Genomic DNA, 22,368 nt, shown 5'->3' on the forward strand with positions numbered 1-22,368 from the left:
CGATCATGTTGAATATCAAAGTTCAAAGCAAATTTCATCAGAAAATTAGAGGAAATTGAGGAAAATAAGTGACAAAGTAAGATCATGGACCAAAAGTCAGATTAAGTTATTAAAGATAATAAATAACATCTTGCTGTTTATTTTAATGGGATTATGTTATAAAGTAGGGAAGTTAGACATGTAGATCTTTGATTAGTGCACACTTGGTGTACTCCAAATTGTTTGAGTCTCTATGTTATAAAAATGTCATAGAAGATCCAGTAAAGGTTTACAAGGGTGACATTAGGTCTGAGGAGATATACTGACCAGGGGATACCAAACAGGCTATCTATTTTTCCCAAGAAAACAGAGGCTCCCAGTGGCCTGATTAACGTCTTCAAAATAACAATGCTCCCAGACTTGGGTGAAACCAAAGCCCAATGAACATAAGATTATCATTATCAAATCCAATAGAGAGTTCAGAAATACCTATTTTACTCAAAGAATGTTAAGAACATGGTAAGCCCTCCACAAGTACTGGATAAGAACAGCAGCAGAGACAGAGATGGAAAATTAGTGGGGAATATTGAGTGGACTGAGGTGAGAGGAGGACTGTATGAAGCATAACTGGCAATATAAGCTAGCAGGGAGAAATGAGCTCTCCCTAGCCGGTGGAACCTGTAACTATACTTATGCGTGGAAAATATTTATAATTAGGTCCTGCAAAGCTTGGTATCTCTCTCTCTATAGGTAGACATGTAATTCATTTTCAGCATGTTCTCATAAATAAGGCAGAAGAGCATTAGCCTACATCTTCCAAACAGCACAGTGCTTGCAACAGTTCCTGAAACACAATTGTATTTTTTTACTTTCCTTGATTCACACATAGTTTGAATTTTTAAGAGGGTTTAGAAAAAAAATTGGTTTACAAAGGCTAAAATTTTAGCCTTAAGATCCAAATTAGATTTGCGCGTTAAGATGTTTTTCTGTTTCAGTTTGATGTTTTCAAATAAACAGCAGATTTATAAAACACCAAATTACATTTTAAATATAACCTAATTTTGCTAGCTAAAGCCACCCTGGTTCCATCATTTCAGCTGATTGATTGGAGATGAATTTAGTCATTAGTTTCCTTTAATTCAATTCAGTGGAGCTGGTATATGAGAAGGTTATGAAAAGAAACCTTTGAGAGTGATCTCAGCAACGTATGCCTGACAAAAGAGGTCATTCAGTCCACATGCGTAGGAAATACACCAGGGATTTGTGTTGGACTAGGGGTTTGTTGACCGATGTGGAGAACTTCATACTTGAGGTTTCCTGCTTTTCGGCCCTGATGGAACTGAGGGCAAGATGTTGTGAGGGAAGGGGTGCTTAAGGTCAAGAGTGAAGAATTTTGAAGACCTAGGAGAAGATAAACCAGACAAGTTGGTCAATATTTGGCTGAGGTAACCGGAAGCAAATAATCTAATCATTTAATCAATGTTGTTTGTGCCTCCTTGCTGAGCATTTATGAACAGTTGCATTTTCTTACATTACTCTAAGCTGTTTTCAAATTATGGAAGGGCGGGGGGTGGTGGTGGGGATCTGAAGTAGTCCTCTGCCTCCTAACCAATCCATGAGCAAAACATCCAGAGGAACTGATTTCTTGTCAATATAAGAAACTGAAGATGCTTGAATCCAGAGTAATAAACAAGATCTATGGGAACTTAATGTATCAGGCAGTATCTGTGGAAAGAAGTGAACAGTCAACACTTCAGACCAAGACACTTCATCAAGACTGAAGAGTAGAGAGGAGACAACCAGTTTAAAAAGGTGAAGGGAAGGGGTGGAGCAAGAGCTAGCGAGCAATAGGTGGATCCATATGAGGGCGGGTGAAAAGCAAATAGAAGAAATTTATTCCTTCCTTTTCCAATTCTCCTGTCAATCTTCTATCATCATCTACATCATTCCTGACATTTTGGGCTCCTTAGAAAGTTACCGTGTTCCACCATTAATAATTTCCCCTTAAACAATGACTTTACACAACTCTCCTTATATCTGATCCGAGGGCCTTATGTTTCTTCAGAAGCCAAACACTGCTCAGTCATCACAACCTGCTTCAGTCCAATTTAATGTTCTTTATTTAGAGATACAGTGTGGAACGGGCCCTTCCAGCCCAACAAGCTGCATTGCCCAGCAACTCATCTATTTAACCCTAGCCTAATTACAGGACAACTTTTTATGACCAATTAACCGGTACGTCTTTGGACCGGGGAGGAAACCAGAGCACCCAGAGGAAACCCATGCGCTCACGGGACAGACATACGAGCTTCTTACAGACAGTATCTGAACTGAACTTCAACTCCAGCTCAGCTAACCCCTGTGTTACTGTGATGCTCTAAAATGTTCTCACATTTCAGCAATTTCTTCCCCTACTGCTCTCACTTTCTCTCTTTCTAACTGTTTATCCCACACTCCCTAACCTGCTGACAGTTTCTGATTGTTGAGATGACTATTTAACCCTCCCTTGTCCCAAAACTTCACCTCTTTAACTTTCTACAAGCATCCCTCATGTCAATTAATCTCTGTATTTTCACCTTTTGATAAACATTTACTCTAGATCTTTGCTTCTTCCCCTTTTCTATACCCCAAAGCCTGCCACATCTTTACTTCCTTCCTCTTCTGATGCAAAGATTTCAACCTGAAATGCAATTATTCCTCAGCCGATGCTCCCCATCCTTTTGGCTCTTTCCAGAATAGGTTTTTTCTGTTTGTTCAGTTTTTTTTGGTTTCAGATTTCCAGCATCTGCAGCATTTGGTACCAAAATAATTATGTTTGCATCTAAATTTACATACAGATTTGCTGTTTTTGTTTACTTCAACCAAAATTATTTTTAGGGCTAACATTCTGAATTGTCTATTGTGTCACTGGGATGTTATGAGAATCAGAACTTCTGTATCAAGAAATGTGTATTTCACCACATGAAGTTGATCCTGGTTTTTCCACATGATGGCGAAACTGAGCAATGTTCCCTGTCAGTGAGGTTTGATGGAAGTCATGAAGAAACTGACCCTTTGCCTCTGCATGTGTGATTGTGCGTCTATTTGTGTGTGTTTGTGTGTATGTGTGTGTGCACGTGTATCTATGTGCATTATGCATGTCTATGTGTATGTTTGTGTGTGCATGTGTATCTCCATGTATGTGTGTGTGTGTGTTTATGTAGGTGCCTTTATCATTTGTATGTGTGTTTGTAGGTACGCATATGTGTGCATGTGTATCTGTGTATGTGTGTGCGTGCGTGTGTGTGTGTGTGTGTGTGTGTGTGTGTGTGTGTATGTGTTTTCATATGTGTTTGTGTCTGTGGCTATATGTCTATCTTTATCCGTTGGCGCCAGAATGTGTGGCGACACTTGTGGACTGTCCCTAGCACATCCTTGGGTGTGTTGGTTGTTAATGCAAATGATGCATTTCACAGTATGTTTTGAAATACACTTGACAAATAAATCTGAATCTGAAGTTCTAAACAAGCCCTGGACACTGACACCAGTCAGCCCCTCAGATTTGCTTCACCATTCAATGTGATCATGCTGATCTCTTTATAACCTCACCTCCACACACCATATAATCTCTCAGCCACTTGTCTTGCAGGTATCCATCTGCACTAGCCTTAAGAAATTCTTGAATTATGAATTTGCTAAGCATAGAAACAGAAACAGCTCATTTGTCCCACTGCCTCAGTCCCAACTATCATGCTTATATGGTTGCCTGCATTCATTCCATGTTCTTCTATGCCCCGTCTACTTAATACCATACTCTCTGGATTTAAATACCACTACCACAGGAAAGAGACGCCGACTATCTCCCTGATAATTTTATAAACTACTGTAAGATCACTTCTCAACCTCCTTCACTGCAGGGAAAGCAGACAATGCCTTTTCAGTCTTTCTCCATAATTAAAACCCTCGGATCTAGGCAACATCCTTGAGAATCTTTTCCTGTAGACATGGTGCAGTTTCACCAACATTTTATACAACTGTAACATGATGTCCCTACTCCCACAGCCAATGCCCATCTAATGAAGGCAGGCATGCTGTATACATTCCTTATCACTACTGTATGGCATGGTCAATATCTGTATTTTCTGTAGAAATGCAGCCTAAAACATTGAAACTTTGAAAACATTACTGTCAAGGACAACCAATATTTTCCATTCAACTACCAGAGAATACCTTTTCCTTGCCTGACTCTGCCATTGCTCTCAGTGCTTCTGGTATAGTCTCTGTGTGGCCTTGCTGAAATCAGGTGTCTGTTCCTGTACGGCACCCTTCAACGGACCTGGCATGTTTCAATGGGCTGTGTCCTTTTCAACAAGTCAGGCTGAAAATATTCACACTAAGCTATTCAGGATCAAACCAGGGAGCTCTGATGACATCTGCATCATGTGCAAACTATGAACTAAAGATACGGAATGAAAGGTAGAATTAAAAGTTAATTTATCCTTCAATTCAGCTAATCCAATGTTTACTGCCACATTAAATAGGCAAATCATACTTCTGATGCATGTAGATTTCAGTCTTTTAAGTTATCCAAAACATTCTTTATTCACAGAAGACCTTAATTATGTCATACAGATCATTCAGATCAACATTTTTATGTCAAGTCACAAGAGCACAAGAATATAGAAACAGGAGGAGGCCACTCAGCTCCTCAAACCTGTCATCCAGTATTAAGGACCCCCACTCCACAGGACATGCGCTTTTCGCATCACTGCCATCGGAGAGGAACCCAGAAACACACACTCAACATTTCAGGAACACACATCAAAGTTGCTGGTGAACGCAGCAGGCCAGGCAGCATCTCTAGGAAGAGGTGCAGTCGACGTTTCAGGCCGAGACCCTTCATCAGGACAAAGGGTCTCGGCCTGAAACGTCGACTGCACCTCTTCCTAGAGATGCTGCCTGGTCTGCTGCGTTCACCAGCAACTTTGATGTGTGTTGCTTGAATTTCCAGCATCTGCAGAATTCCTGTTGTTTGCATTTCAGGAACAGCTTCTTCCCCTCGACCATCAGAACTCTGAATGGACAATGAACCAACCCACAAGCATTACCTCATTATTTTTGCACTACATATCTAATTTAATTATTTTATATACAGCCATCAAACAACAAATTTCATGACACCGTAAGTCAGTGATGATAAACGTCATCCTGGTTCGGAACTGGTCCTGCATTCAATGTGACCATGAGTGATCTGTGGTGATCTCAGCTCCCTTTCTGTGCTACTTCCCCTCAGTCTTCCGAATATTTATTCGTCTTCCCTTGAAATATATCTGATGACCTGTCCTTCACCATAAATTCCAGAGATTCGCTATCTCAGTTTTAAACGTCTTACTTTATAACGAAGAAGCTCTCGCAATTATGTTATTCCTACTAGTTAATGTCAGCACATCGTCAATTATAATTGATTTACAACTTTAAAGCAAATAGCTTATGCAGTCTTAACAAATCTAATCCAATTAATGTGTAGTGTTAGGAAAGGAATAAACTTGATCTTTTTAAAATTGAATTAACTTTATTTCTTACATCCTTCACGTACATGAGGAGCAAAAATCTTTATGTTACGTCTCCGTCTAAATGTACAATGTGCAATCATAGTAATTTATAATAACTTTAATAAATAGAACAGTCAATGTAACAGAGAATACACTCAAATCAGCGTAAGTTCATCAGTCTGATGGCCTGGTGGAAGAAGCTGTCCTGGAGGTTGTTGGTTCTGGCTTTTATGCTGCTGTACTGTTTCCCGGATGGTAGCAGCTGAAACAGTTTGTGGTTGGGGTGACTCAGATCCCCAAGGATGCTTCGGGCCCTTTTTTCACACCTGTCTTTGTAAATGTTCTGAATAATGGGAAGTTCCCAACTACAGATGTGCTGGGCTGTCTGCACCACTCTCTGCAAAGTCCTGTGATTGAGGGAAGTACAGTTCCCATACCAGGCAGGGATGCAGCCAGTCAGGATGCTCTCAATTGTACCCCTGTAGAAAGCTCTGAGGATTTGGGGGCCTGTACCAAGCTTCCTCAACCATCTGAGGTGAAAGAGGCACTATTATGCCTTTTTCACCACATAGCTGGTGTGTACAGACCACATGAGGTCCTCGGTGATGTGGTAGCCGAGGAACTTAAAGCTGTTTACCCTCTCAACCTCCTCAGATTGAGATTGAAATATCAAAAGGGGATAACCTGTCTCCATTGCTCCTGTAATCGACAACCAGCTCTTTTGTTTTTGCAACATTGAGGGAGAGGTTGTTTTCTTGACACCTCTGTGTCAGAGAGGTGACTTCTTCCTCATTATTGTTTGAGATTAAGCCAATCAATGTAGTGTCGTTGGCAAATTTAATTAGTAGTTTAGAGCTGTGGGTGGTGACACAGTCGTGGGTATACAGGGAGTAAAGGAGGGGACTCAGTACACAACCTGAGGGGCTCCTGTGTTGAGAATCAGAGGGATGGAGGTGAGAGAGCCCACTCTTACCACCTGCCAGTGATCTGACAGGAAACTCATGATCCAGCTGCACAAGGCAGGGTCAAGGCCAAGATCTCTGAGCTTCCTACTGAGCCTGGATGGAATTATGTTGAATGCTGAACTGTAGTCCAAGAACAGCATTCTCACATAAGCATCTTTCTTCTCCAGATGTGTAAGGACGGTATATAGAGCAGTGGCTATTGCGTCTTCTGTTGATCGGTTGCGTCGGTAGGCGAATTGTGGGGGATCCAGTGTGGGTGGTAGCCTGTTGCAGATGTAGTCCTTGACCAGCCTCTCAAAGCATTTGCTTATTATTGAGGTGAGGGGAACAGGATGCCAGTCATTCAGGCATGTTAGCTTGTTCTTTTTTGGTACATGTACAATGGTGGATAATTTTCACGGAGTCTTGCAGTAGTCCATCCCTTAGCAATTATATCTGGACATTAGAGCCTGCCAGTTTGAACTCTCTGTCTGGTCGATACTTTGCTCGGGAATGCAGTGAACCTGAGACATACCAGCAAGTATCATTCACTCAGTTGCTGGTATTCCATTTATTTCAATGATATTCCTAGGACCTGTCATACATCACTGAGTCCTATGTTATGTAATAATTCAGGACAAACCCTATCACAGCATTCCAACTCTCAATAAAACTCGACAAAAATGCAGAACACGTGAAGGTGCACAATGCTAGATAAAGATTAGCTTTATTTGTCACATGTACATCAAAACATACCATGAAATGCATTGTTGGTATGAAATCAAATCAGGATTTTGCTGGGTTGCCTTCAAGTATCAAGACTCTTCCGGCGCCAGAGCGACATGCCCACAACTCACTAACCTGAATCATAAGTCTTTGGAATGTGGGAGGAAACAGGAGCACCTGGAGGAAATCCACATGATCACAGAGAGAATGTACAAATTCCTTACAGACTGTGGTGAGTGTTGAACTCCAATTGGAAATCACTGGCTCTGTAAAATTGTAATGCTAACTCCTATGCTACCATGCTGCCACATCAGTGAGATACGGTTACGTATTGCTTGTAGAGAATTTCAGTTTTCAGAGCTCCGGATTTAGCAGTATCTGGCAGAGATTGATGCTGTGCTTGTTCCCTGATAATAATAAGGATTGATAACTTCTTTATTAGTTTTAGTTCAAAATCTGGATCATTGCCACTCTGATCATATTATCATTGGAAAAATTAATTGACTTCCTTGAAAGGGCTTCAATTATTTATGGAAGATCAGTTCAAGATCCATCATATGCACAAAACGCAGAAGTTTTTTCTTCCTCAAGGAAGATCATAAGACCATAAGACATAGGAGCAGAATTAGGCCCTTTAGCCCATCAAGTTTGCTCTTCCATTTGATCATGCCTGATTTATTTTCTCTCTCAACCCTATTCCCCTTCTCCCCATAACCTTTGATGCCGTTACTAATCCAGAACCTATCAACCTCCACTTTAAATATAACCATTAGCTCTTTTTCTATTCTGTAGTTTTTGAGACTTCAAAGTCCCAGTAGAATAACAGCATTTGACATCTGTCAATCCTTTCACTGGAAGGGTCTGGCAGGGATTCCAATGATAGTAATTGTTATGAATTGATCAGGTGTTCTAGAAACTGACTAGTTTTCAACATTTTTCTGGTTATATGGATGATGATTTTAATGGGAGGCCCATCTTGGTGGTATTTAGAATGAAGTAAAAAGTTGAAACTCTCCACTTAGCAGAAGAAGAAAGAAAATTGGGTATTAAAATGAACATTCCAATATGATATGGTAACTGGAATAAATAAATTGCTTTTGGTCTGCAGATAATTGATTTGCTATTTTCCATTGGATGAACAAGTGAAACCATAGAAATCCCACATAAATCCAGAAAACAAGTTATTGCTTGCAGGGTTCATCTTCGAACACAGACCTTGTTATTCAACAAGGAACATGCAAGATGCCTGCTCAAACATGAGTACAATGCTTGTAATGCCTAGAGTATGTCACAGTTACAGACTGAATGACCAGGCCACTCACACTAAGATCCCTTGCACAAATGTTTTCTGAGATCCTCTACATTCATATGTTTATTGTGATCCTCTAGATTAGTCTGTTTTCCAGGATTGTCTGCATATGCATGTTTACTGAGATCCTCTACACATGATGTTTACTGGGATCTTCTGTTCATGCTTGTTTACGGGGATCCTCTGTATACATGTATCTGCTTTTCACCATTTCAAAACCTAGTACTTTTCTATCGTTTCATACTCACATAATGCTCAATTGTTTCATTGGTGTATGTATCTTTAGGCTAGAAATTGGATTTCATCCAGTTTTGTGCTCCCGAATATAGCTCCATTTTTTTTTCCTTTTGTACAAAATCAGGGGAACTTGCAAACAATGGGAAAGTTGAACAAAGTGGCCATTAAAAATTATTGTTACAGTTTGCACACAGAGTCATATTTCGACCTGTTCATTTCCTGCAGCCATCTACCTTAGTTGAGATTATTGTAGACTCATCTGTTTGGCAGGTTCTCAGCCCATAACTGTACACTGTCTGCAACGGGGCCGAGCAGAGATTCTTTCATTAAGAGGGATCGAGCTCCCAGATGTATGCAAAGAGAAGATGAGGTGCTGGTGTCAGCAGTAGATCCAGGAGAGAGGTCCTCTTCTTAGAGGAAAGTGTGCAGGAGATTGACTAGGGCTGCTCTACAAAAAGTCAAGCAACTGGAGGCCAGAGCAGTCATTGCCAGTAGTAAAAGTCCACTAACCATGAAGTAATGACTTAGTGACTTTACGATTTTTCACTTGTCAAAGTCCAGGAGCCAATTATCATTGTAGGATCAGCAGTGGAGAAGGTCAGTAAATTCCTGTGTGTCACTATCTCAGAGGACCTGCCCTGGACCCATTATATAAACATTATTGCGAAGAAAGCCTCTACTTCATCATGAATCTGCAGAGGTTCAGCATGTCATCGAAAACCTTGGCAAACTTCTATAGACGTGTGGTGGAAAGTGTGCTGACTGGCTGCCTTACAACCTTACATGGGAACACAAATCCCTTTGAGTGGAAAATCCTACAGAAGGTAGTGGATTCGGTCCAGTACATCACAGGTAAAACCCTTCCAACCATTGAGCAAATCTACATGAAACGTTGCTAAAGAAAAGCAGCATCCATCATCACAGATCCTCACCACCAGGGCTGTGCTCTTTTCTCACTACTGCCATCTGATACCTCTGGACTCGCTCTACGAGGTTCAAGAAGAAGTTACTGCCTCTCTGTCATCAAGCTCTTGAGCAAAATAAGATAACTAAACTCATTTAAAGACTCTGTTATATTGTTATTTCACACTCGTTATTTATTGTCATTTATTTATACCTGCATTTGTACAGTTTGTTTCCAGTTTATAGTTCCTGATGATTACTGTCTACAGTTACTATTCTATAGATTTGCTAAGTATGCCCGCAGAAAAAGAGGAAAAGAACCTCAGGGTTGTATATGGTGACATGTATGTACTCTAATAATAAATTTTACCATGAACTTTGAACTTTGCTCTATTCAGGGAAAAGACAGCAGGAACAGAAGGAAGGCCAACAGAATGAAAGGGTCACACTTCTGCACCCTGCATGTCATATACTTGCAGGTGATGGCTTTGAGACTCACGGGACAAGGATCTTCAATTGTGGATTCTGCCAGATATGTGCAGGAAGAAAACTGCAAAACATTCCCTTGCATTTTTTTACATTGTGCGCACGACCATTGCCATCATGGTGTCATAGTGAAACAGCATAAGACCATGCTCTTCAGTGAATCCACACAGACAACAAAAACCCTTTCTAACACCCATTTAATTCCTGGATGAAAACACCCATTTGTTTCTAAACAATCTAATTTTATTCTCCCTGCATTCACCTTGTCCAAGATTCTACCCTTCATCTGTACACGAGGGAGCAATTTACAGTGGCTAATTAACCTAGCTATCTGCATGTCATTAGGATGTGGGAAGAAACTGGAGCATCTGAGGGAATCACACACACAGTCTCAGAGAGAACATACAAACTCAGATATCACTATCAAAACCAGATGGCTGGAGTTGTGAAGCAGCAGCTCCCCTAAATTCGCTGCTATGATGCCACAATTGTGTCATAATGTCTTTCTCCAATTATTTCTGCTTTGTCCCTAAAGGGTGTCAGCAGTCACTGCTTGTTCACCAAAGTGAAGAGCCCAGGAATGTACCAATGATGCGTAGTGTTCACATTTGATTTAGGGTGAAAGTGTGTCTGCAGTTGTGTCATGATTTTTCCTTGATCTCCCTGTTACTCCAACTATTTACGCATTTTTTTGGTGGAATATCTCATCCTCTCTTGCTTCAGTCAGGATGTTGGATTTTCCAAATTGCTATGGAGGACAAGAAATGGAAATGGAAATGTTATCATGAGTGTTTGATTTCACTGGCACTGTCCGCAGATTCTTTTGGGTCATTGTGCATTTGGAAAGAAAATTGAAGGGTATATTATACAAAACACATTAATCCTTACGAGCATAAACAATACAGATTAGTTGAAATAGTTAGCTTGGAGTTAATTAACGAAAAAAAAAGTAGCAAAGATGAAGGCTTGAGATCCATGTTAACAAACATTGAACAAGACTTGTTACATAACTCACTGAATAACACTCTTGCTTCCGCCTTCCAAGTTTAATTCTATGATGTGATATTTCAGCCTCTCTCCAATATTCAACTTCAAGGCCGTCCCATTTATTTTTTTAACCATTCAGTTCTTAATTCTCTCTTTCTCTAAATTAAAGACAGATCATTTCTGCAGCATTTCGTCACTGACACATCACAGTCACAATGTTCCCTCTAACTTGTAATGACCAGCGTGCACAAAAATCTTGTGCTGTGCAGTTTTATTTGCCCAGTGACAACAACGTGTGCACATTGAATAGTTTCTTCAATAAAAACAGTATAAATAAGCCAGTTCTAAAATCTGCAGACAAGTCATCGCAAACTCCACGTTGTCGACACCACCCACATCAGGAATTGAAAAAGGAAATGTGATAGTGTACGATTGTGAAATATCCTTAACATGCCAACAAGGTAGAGGGTAACAACCTTTTGTGCGCAGTGCAAATTCCCTTATGTGCTAGTAGCAAAAAGATGTTTGCGCGCACACACATGCACACCTTAGAGGGAACATTGTTGCCGCTGAATTTGTAGGTAAGGTATGATACCTTTGTGCAGTTTGTCCGAATAAGTAGCTAGTATCTTGCTTGCTTGAGTGTGGTGTCCCACGTCATGTGAATGTTTCAGGGTTTAATCAGGTCAGGAAGGATCAGGTCACTGTCCACATTAGCATTAATTTCAGCAGCTTATTGGAGATCTTATTGGAGGTAAAGTGCCTACTGGTTTTAGCTGGCCTGGTGAGGAGTGAATCTGGCAGATCTTTCACCTCTTCAAGTCAATTATAAGCTTTAATAGACAATGAGGAGTGTTTAATGCGTCATGAACACTTCATTTTTTTTTCATTCATGAGTAATGGTATCACAAATTATTCAACTTTTCCATAACTCACACTTATCACCCCTGTATCAGTTCAAATAATTTTGTTCCAAATTTTGCTATTTTTAGGAGCAATTTTGTGATGTGGTCATAACTCTGGTGGCGTTACATTCTTGAGCTCATTACACATGTTTGACTTAGACTGAGAAAAAGAAAATTATAGGAGAACCTGCAACAATGCACAGTGTAAGGAAAACAGTCATTAAGCAGAAACAGGGCAATTAATCATTCTTGCTGTCAACAATAAAATCATTTTTATTGATCTACTTTCAGTAAACTGTGTAGAATTAGATTTTAAAAATATATTGCATTGATGTTGGCAGCAAAAGGCAACACATGAAACAGGCAGAACATTTAAACAGTTCTCTGAAATTATTTCTCTATTTCAAATGTACAAGTTCTTCTTACTGGAATTGGCAAAGGCCTCCCCAGCCTCAAACACACACACAGGCACATACACACACAAACACACACACACACACACACACACACACACACACACAAACACATACACACACACACACACACACACACACACACACACACATACTCTGCGCCAGCTGAAAGTAGGCCAGTGTGGAGAGCAGCTACAGAGAGCTGCACCCGACAACCTGGGGCAGGAAACAGGCGCAATCCTACGTAAACACTGAAGAAGAAAAATGGGAACAAACAAATAAGAGGATAATTTATAGGCTTCAGCCTCACATCCACATCCTTCTCTCTCCTCTTGCTCTTCACCCCCAACAGCTGCTGCCCTGAACCTCCAATGAATGGGACCATTGAAGCTTTCTCGCCAATGTTTCTTAATGAGCCTTCTGTTACCGCCACATTGCCCCTCGTATGACACTCGTTGGAGGAAAAGTACATACAGTCTTTTAAGCTCAGCTAAATTCTTAAACTTGATCCAGAATTTGCTGGATTGAAAAATATTTAGGACTGAAGACTCCTGCTGAAACATTAACTTCATCTCCCTCTCTTCGTAAGTTTACAGACCTGCTGCATATGTCCTGCCCTAATCTTTTTTTTAAATCTCACTATACTTAGGAGACTAAAGTTGTAAGTATGGTTGTAGGAACCCAATTGAGGAGGGAAGTTTTCAACAAAACAAGACTCATTTATATTCATTATTTGCTTTTGTCCAACTGTAGGTACCATCTCACAAATGCTTCCAGCATGCTGTTGCAGACCAAATGTGAATACAGGTACCTCATGAACTTAAACCTTCATACTGGGAAGATAAGAGGCTCTAAAGTTGTAGCCTATCTGTCCCACATCAGTTCTTTTGCAGCTAATGGCCCATTTCCAGAAGCAGCAACCATTAGACAGAGGAACCTTGTTATAAGCACTTCATAGGCAGGTTACTAGGTGCCTGAGTTAGAATTCCATGCTTGGCATTGAAGGGAAAAGTAACAACAAGTTGATGAATGTTAGAGTGCAATATTTCACATACGTTTAAAATGAAAGGCAGTATACATAGGAGGACAGTTACGAAGTACAGAGATTTCTTTGTTGTCGCAAAATGTCTCCCTTATATATCAACAAATACAAATGTTAACTTTAATCTGAACAAGGTCTCTTTGAGTTCATCCCAAACTTTGCCTTTCAAAAATGCCATTCATGGTTAGTGTCTGCGATGTCGGACTCTTGAATCCTCATTGTATTCCTGTAATGAATGGAATCATTTATTGACCAAATCCAGATTTAAACAAGTTATTATGGTTGATAACATAAATATGAAATCATAGAAAAAAATCCAAAATTATACATACCCTTGAGGCACCGAATGATGACTCTTCTGAGGTGAATTTCAGCTGCATTAAAATATACAATATACTTATTACGATCAGGGGTCCAATGACCTCAGACCTTGGAAACAACACTGAAAAACGCAATCTAAGTAATATTGGACAAAAAATATGAAAGCTATTAATTTCTTAATTACAAATGTGAGCCAAGACTCAGCCTTTCTTTGGGTTCTTCTTAAACACCTTTTAGTACATGAATGAAAGAAGTGTGAGGCAGTAAATTCCAGACTGCAATCACCTTTTAGTTAAAAATAAAACTTCACAGACCTCTCTGACCTATCACCTTGGACCTCTGTCCTCTGGTTCCCCAGTCTATGGTCCTCAAAAGTTAGCATGTGTCTATCAGGACCAGATTCAGCCTCCTTTGCTCCATGGAAAATTCCAAGAGGTAGACAGAGCATGCTTGTCCTCCTTAGCCAGTTACTGAGTACAACAGCTGGCAAGTCATGCTACAATTTCACAACATTTTGGTTAGATTGCTCATGTGCATTTCTGGTCACCACAGTACAGGAGAGCCATCATTAATCTGGAGACAGTGCAGGAAAGATTCACAAGGTAGAGCATGGGTTGAAAGGAAAGATTGGAGAGGCTGGATCTAGTTTGTTTGCAGTAAAGTAGGCTGAGAGGTGATATAATAGAGGTATATAAAATTATGAAGGGCACAGTGCAGGGAAGTGCCCAATGTTTGTTTCCCAGGGTAGGTGTGCCCAGAACTGGGGAATATAAACTCTTTATTAGAGACAACTGTATACCAGCTCATTAATGCAAATATCTAATCTGCCAATCACGAAGCAGCAACTCAATAAATAAAAACATGCAGATATGATCAAGAAATATGGTCTAAGTGACTTTGACTGTGGAATGATTGTTGGTGCCAGATGGGGTGGTTTGAGTTTCTCAGAAACTGCTGATCTCCTGGGATTTCTAGAGTTTACAGAGGATGGTGCAACAAACAAAAAAAAAACACATCTAGTGTGTGGCAGTTCTTGGGTCCTGTTAATGACAGAGGTCAGAGGAGAATGGCTAGGCTAGCTCAGGCTGACAGGATGGTGACAGTAACTCAAATAGCCAGATATTAGAACAGTGGTGTGCAGAAGAACATCTCTGAATGCACAATATGTTAAACCTTTCTTCCCCTTTCTGATGTTTAGTCTGAACAACAACCGAACCTCTTTACCAAATAAAATGGCTGCTGAATGTATAATAAGAACTACCACAACTGCATTCATGTCTTGCTGAAGGTGACACCAAAGTAATCTTAAACTGCTTTGTAGGAAAGAATGTAACATGGCGGAGGTTATCAATGATAGTTTTGAAGGCTTTGGTTGCTCTAGACTCAACAGCGGTCAGTCTGAATGCCAAAGGAAACATACTAGTGTGCGTGTTTCTCGATCCTTAGAGTGTGCTATTCCTAATCCAAGAAAGCTCAGCTCACATACCTTTGATGATGACTCATGTGATAATTCTTCTGAGGTGATTCTCAGCTGTATTAAAATATTAAGAAGTTCATGTTAGTACAGGGGAATTAATAAAATATCTATGTTTAGCAAAGTGAAGTTGATCATCAAACAATACTGACAAGCAACAGAACTCTATGTTACCATCCTCAATGTTATTCCCAAGAAAGGGCGCAAAAAAAATTGATGAGCAGATCATGGAACACAGAACATAAAATATAGAACAGTAAAGTCTGTGAAAAGGCCCTTCAACCCAGCATATCTGTACTGACTATGGATGGTTGGTCCTTGGGCATTGAACAAGCAGCACACCAAATCAGAGGTTGGGAAATGCAGGAGTAATATTTGGGAATAAGGGAGGAGCATGAAGCTAAGCCATTATTTAGGGAGGAATTTCTAATTGCTCCTCGCTCATAATTTTCCATGTTTGCAGAATATGTGCCAATATGATGCTATTGGGCTGGGAGGTGGGAATGTTGATACCTTCTCTTTCAACAACTCCCATGTTTTTCTGTATTTCATGGCTATCTGGAGAAGGACGAATATCAGAGTTGTTCTGTACATGCATAAAATTAACTTTTGGACCTTTGAATAACTTTGGGAACTCAGATTAGTACAATCCTATCTCTGCCAATGGGATCTATAAATTCTATTTAGCTTCTGCAAAGCAAGGCAGGCAGCCTCTCGGCTATCATAACTTGGCTCCCTCTTGGGCCAGCCAGGTTCTGGAATTGAACCGCCTTGGAGAATGATCTGGAAAGGCAGTCTCATTGCAGATTTGCAAGCCTTGGCCCTTCATTCTCATTGCTGGAGCTTACTGAGATCAATATTTACCTTTATTTGTTGAAAGCTTTATGGCAAGGATTAGAGGAAAAATTGCATCACGTTGAACCATGGTGTCATCTAACTCGACAAAATAATGTTGCTCTCTCAGATTCGTTTGGTAAATAGAAAATGCATTGAATCATAGAGAGAAGCGGTACAAACACAGGAGCTTTGGCCCAGCAAGTCAACACTAACCATTAAGCTCCTACTTGCATTGATCCTAACTTACCCATTTTATTGTCCCCACATTGCCACATTCTCCCCCAGATTCTACCATGCATAATTTCCGGTGCTTAATTAATCTACTGACCCACACATCTTTGGGATGTGGGACAAAACTGGAGTACTTGGAGGAAATATATGCAGTCAGAGAGAGAGCATGCAAACTCCACGCAGACAGTACCTGAGGTCAGGATTGAACCTGGATCTCTGGCAGCTTCTCTAAAAGGTCTATCACTGTGCTGCCCAGCAAATACACAAATTTCTGGAGAGTGGTTTCTGCTTAATAGAACTCACAGAGTTCTTTAAAGAAATTTTATTTTTGAAGGTAGATGTGGCAGATGTAGTGTATGAAGGACATAAGGAATTCTTCTATAATCAATCACTTTGCTGATTATAGGAGAAGATTAAACAGTATGGAATAAGCGTCTGTACAGCAGCCTAGATCTGAGGACAACACTATCTTATAGCTGACAGTTTTTTTCTCTCCTCCATATTATACATTCTAAAAAATGAACATTTTGTTAGCGTGAAGTGAGAAAGGGTCAGGATGGCCCGATTGAAGATCTCAGAACATCATGAGAGAGCACAGCCTCAAAATAGATGGAAGTCCCTTTAGAACAGAGGTGAGAAAGAATTTCTTGAGATAGAGAGTGGTGACTCTATGGAATACATTGTCACGTGAACCTGTGGAGGCCAAGTCTTTGGGAATATTTAAAGGGTAGGTTAATAGGTTCTTAATTAGTAAGGGTGTTAAAGGTTAAGGGGAGAAGGCAGGAGAATGATGTTGAGAGGAATCATAAAGCAGCCATGATGGAATGGTGGAACAGACTTAATGGTCTAAACAGTCTAAATCTGCTCCTGTGTCTTATGTTTGTTTGGAGGTTACCTCTTCACTGCTGTTTATTAATTCTGAAGATCCTCCACTATAGATGAATCTTTGGGATGGCCTTCTGTGTCCTTTCCCCCTTTTGGGTGGCTTAGTGTGACTCTTTGTTCCTGCAGCTGGTTCACTCTGACCTCTCCCTCCATTGGATACTCCTCCATTCGCTTTCACCCTTTCCATTGAGTTTCCGTTGCCTTTGGCCTTCCTAAAGCCATGGCATTCCACATCCACGTCCAGCACCTCATCAGCCATGTACTTAACACGACTTCTGCAGTTAGCAGTTTCCTGAGAAAACAAAACTCAAGTTCTTGAAGCATATTTACTGGGCCCTTTAAAATCCTGTGCTTCATTAACTCACTCTCAAGAGTTGCAGCTTACGTTTTCTTGAGTAAAGTAGTCAACTGAAATGATTGTATTTTCCTCTTGGCATTATTCTAACAATATTCATAATGAGAACCTAACCATCTTATTTAGTTTCTAATTTGTTTTTATAGACAGGGCACAATTGTAGGCCTTTCTAGTCTAACAAGTCAGCCTGTCCAATTACACCCATGTCACCAATTAACCCACTAACCCATACATCCTTGGAATGTGGAAGGAAACCAAATCCCCCACGGTCACAGCGAGAATGTACAAAATCCTTACAGGCAGCAGTGAGAATTGAACCCGGATTGCTGTTGCTGTCATAGCATTACACTAATCATTATGCTAGCATGCTGCCCCAATTGGTTAATGAAATAAACTGACGGAATGATTGACCAGAGAGATATCTTGCTCTTAAAGAATTGTGGTGTGTGTTAAGGAGGCAAAAATTGATCTTCTCAATAGTTTATATTTATAGAATATAACTATATGACTATGTATGTCCATATTTTTAGCCTGAGTTTGGTGTCTACATGGAGATTCTGAGTGGAATCTGTTTGGTGTTCATATATAAAGAGAAGTGCAAGGTGTCGCCAATACTTGGGATGAGCTCAGACAGGTAATCTTTTCCTGGTCCTTCACCTATGGTATATCTATGGTGATAGTAGGGTGGAACTTGTCAGCATGCTCAGTCTGCACAGTTTCCTGGTCTCCACCCCACCAGCATCGTTTTAGTAGGGAGTCAGTCCAGTAAGCATGGGAGGAGTGGTGGTGGTGGTGAATGCCAGGAGTAGATCTGACTTCTGCCTATACATACTAGAGCTCACAATTTCTTGCAGTTGATGTTTCCTCTAGATAACCCAGTTTAAGACTTCAGAACGTCATGAGAGGACACAGCCTCAGAATAGAAGAAAGTCCCTTTAGAACAAAGATGGGGTGGGGCCTTTCATCAGCCAGAGGGTTGTGACTCTGTGGAATGCATTGCCACATGCAACTGTAGAGGTGAAGTCATTGGGTATAATTGACATTCGCTTTGAAAGAATTGTTTTTTTTTAATTTTTATAAATGTTTTATTTCTCATAGGTGCTATGAGCAGAAGGTAAACGCAGGGAAAAGAGAAGATGGCATTTTCTTTTGCCAGAGAAAAATAAATAATATAGAAGGAACTACAGGATGGAGGAGTAGATTTACCAGTCATCTTGCATTTTGGCCCACTCTGTTTCCACCCAACTAAGAACATTTGTGCAAGGAGCAAGGAAAATGCCTGCCTCACAGAGCTGATATTGGGATGCAATGGGAATGTGGTATATAGTAGCCTCTACTGTATTCCAGCATTACACACTTCCTCTGCTGCTCAGCTTCTTTCCTGTTCGTCCATTGCCAGTTCCCTGGAGATCAAGGCAAGGATGGAGCTCAGCCAACACCTGGGCCTTGAGAATCACCTAGTCATGGAAGGGTTAAGTTCTCAGCAAGCTGTTGTTGGCCAATTACACAACATGCTGAAAGAGGAATGCAATATAAAGAACGTGGATGTTCATGCACTTGAAATATTAAATTTTTAAAATGTTTTTATATCTGCCTTGATGTCATCTCATTACTGCCTCCCAGGATCAAACCACAAAACTGTGCAGCTTATTTAACATTTCCATAATGTGGAGTTTTTTTTTTACGTTCCTTCCGGTTAAGGAATGAATAAAAGATCCTAGAAGTTTACAAGAATTGACGCAGCAAAACAGTATTGAACTAATTAGAGCATAAAATCAATTCAATAGGGCCATATCCTTTTATCCCTGAGGCTAATTTGGATTTATTCAACTCATTTCTGATCGAAGCCTGAATTTGCTTGATTGGCGGAGTTGCCTCTGCCACACTTCCCCCTTTCCTGAGGCCTTCTATTTGGAGAGAAACAATTTCAGTTCTCCACAGTGCTAGGAACAGCCAACTCAACACCATGCCGAGTTAAATGCCTCTGACAATTAATATAATATAGACGTTCTGTGCTGAAACCTGTTGGATGTCAGGCTCAACTCTCTCTTCACTTTAATGAAAATATGTGAGGATCTTGTAAAGCAAAAGTGCAGGACTCTGTGGCTGAGAGCTGACAAGCTCCCAGTAAGCAGGGGTTACATAATATTCACCGTTGTTTATGAAGTGTTTTGCATTGCTTGTTAACTTCACCGAAAACTACTGAAGAGAGAGCCATAACCTCAGTACTTACAGCTATTCTTGCTGGCCGGAAAGGGCAACTAGAGTCATCAAATTCTAGCCCAGAATTTTTGGAGCAGACCGTTTCTTGCACAGCAAATGCCAAATCCACATTGTATGACAATTTTCCTGTGGGAGAAAGCTACATGAAAAAAACAGGTATCAGTTATAAACTCTCGAACATGACCACAAGCTATGCTTTGAGGTGTATCAGCTGTTGCTTTCAGTATCACAACAAGAAAGTTGCCCAGTTTCCAGCTTAGTTATTTTCTGCTTCATGTGATGTGGCATTTAGAAGCTCGGTGCACTTGTCTGTGAAAGATGGGCTGTAGAAGATCATCAGTAGGTTACACCAAAGACCATTGACTCCAGGCAATTTTCTGACCAAGAGGTGAGACCACTTCCCAGTTTTCTGGGGCGACTCAGTACTGGTAAATGGAATGCTATACTCCTCTTACAAGCAATATGTTGTCAGAATTGCTGTACACTCCACATAAAGAGATCGGAATGAATTTAATCAGATTAAATAAATTAAATCAATGTGTCCTTCTGGTGCAAATTAAAAGCTGTTGTAAGTGAGGGAAGCAGATGTGGTCTAACATCATGGGATTGGGTGGATGTTATTATGGGAGATTTATGAAGAGTGGTGTGATCGTGAGGGGTTAGGCTGTGATCTTGAAGGAATTTAATGGATAATGGGAAAATTAGAGTGTTGCATAATGATTTTAGAAGGATTGTGTTTACTGTGGGTGGGGCTGTGAGCACAGGAAGCATATGATTGTCTTCCCTGGGGAGCTGACCTTGTGGAAGGAGATGTGATGGGGTTGGTGTTAGTCACTGTGGAGGTGATGGTGATCTCAGGAAGGGGGTGGATTGTTCATTCAGGGGTTGTAATTGTGTGTGCCGTCTGTGACTAGGGGTGTTGTGGCAGCAACAGTAAGACCTGGATTTTAGAAGGTTAGGTGTGGGAAAGGTTGTCAAAGGGTTTTCATGGGGTGGCTTTCCATGTGAATGGAGCTAAGGTGCTACGATCACAGGTAGTTTCTGAACTAGGTGACAGCTGGTTGTGTGGAGTCACAGGAGGTTAGGGGTGGAATGGATTACATTTGTGCACATTATGATTGCAGTGCCTTCGGGAGGTGTTGCTGCTCACCCTGATCATTGAAGAATGGGGCTAACCTTCTTAATGTTCAGGGTCTCTTGATCCTGGCATTGGATGACACTGAGTAGATCACAACCCAGGAAGCCACTGAACTGCAGTAACCTCCAGTGTGTGAAATGAGGTCCTCATGTGATCTGGGTTGACTATGGGAGGCCCCAGGAGAACAATACCCGGCTGAAAGCCAATCCTAACACTACCTTGCCTCCAGAGGTGAGAGCGAATCAAAATCTCCTCTTGATAATTCACCAGGTAGTTAATTGCAAAGGAGCAAAGAAGCAGAAAAGGAAAGACGACTTCTTAGCAAACCCTCAAAAGAACTTTACATTTGTTTCGCACAGATTTGACTCTAATCAGACTCAAAGAAGGGTTGACGTCCAACTGTGTTTCACCCTCTGCAGAGTGACAGTAAAATTCTGCTCTCACTGGTATTTTTCCGGAGTTTAAGCAACACTCAGAGACGAGAACATGCTTACATCTGTTATTGTGCCGCTGACAATGCCGCAAAGATGACTGATTTCACTTATTTCGTTCAGCTTTATAATCGCCGCTCTCAGGGCATCCTCGGGGTTTGGTACTCCTGCAGATAGAAAAGGAACAGTTGCAGAAAATATTCCAGAATAAACTCAGCTGCTTTGTTGAAATGATATTAGTCAGAACTAGTTAGAATAAAGTTATACAATTTGCGGGAACCCTTTACAATCAATTCTTCTTACACATGGGTGAAATTACACTGATGGAAGCTCATTATCAATAACTCCCTACTCTCTGAGGTGCCAGTACCTACCTAAGCAGTGGAGGATCTGCAAGGCAGCGATGGCGAGCAGGAAAGTTTTCATTCTGCTTCGTGTGAGATGAGCAGGCTGGTTTTTCAGAGTGAAGGAGCTGTTTCTCTCTCTCTCGATCTGCCTTCGCCTCACTGGCTTCAGTCTTTTTATACCGCACCTCCACCACATTTAAACACTGACTCATATTTGCACAGTTTGGTGATTGTGGGCACAGAAATCTGCTGACAACTGAGCTGTAATATGATTAAAGTTTTGTAACTACAGCCAGATGTTTCTGTTCTAAAAATGTAAACACTCAGTTGCAAACTTTTCAGAGTGTAGAAGTAACAGCAAATAACAGAATTATGCATGAATTCTCAGTAAAGTAATTTCCTTTAAGAATTTTTCTTCAATTGAGTTGATCATTGGCATGTTGTTGTAGTGAGTCTGCTTTTCAAAAGATTTATTGTTTTCCTCAGATGAAAATATATACAAAGCAACCAAATTCTCCCACATGGCTCATTCATTTGACGCATGAAGTATATGGTGGCAATGATCTTGACCAGAGGTTGGAGAGAAAACAAAGCAACTATTGTGAGAGGGTTAGAAGGATTGTCCCACCTGAGATTCTTAAAGCAAAACTGTATGAATCATGGA

General features: G+C 40.6%; 1 pseudogene; it reads right to left on the reverse strand.

Moving 5' to 3' along the window:
- Positions 1-12,256: 12,256 nt before the first annotated feature.
- LOC140198593 (uncharacterized) lies at positions 12,257-21,916 on the reverse strand (annotated as a pseudogene).
- Positions 21,917-22,368: the final 452 nt, after the last annotated feature.

Source organism: Mobula birostris, chromosome 6, assembly GCF_030028105.1.
Source record: "Mobula birostris isolate sMobBir1 chromosome 6, sMobBir1.hap1, whole genome shotgun sequence".
NCBI classification, from domain to species: Eukaryota; Metazoa; Chordata; class Chondrichthyes; order Myliobatiformes; family Myliobatidae; genus Mobula; species Mobula birostris.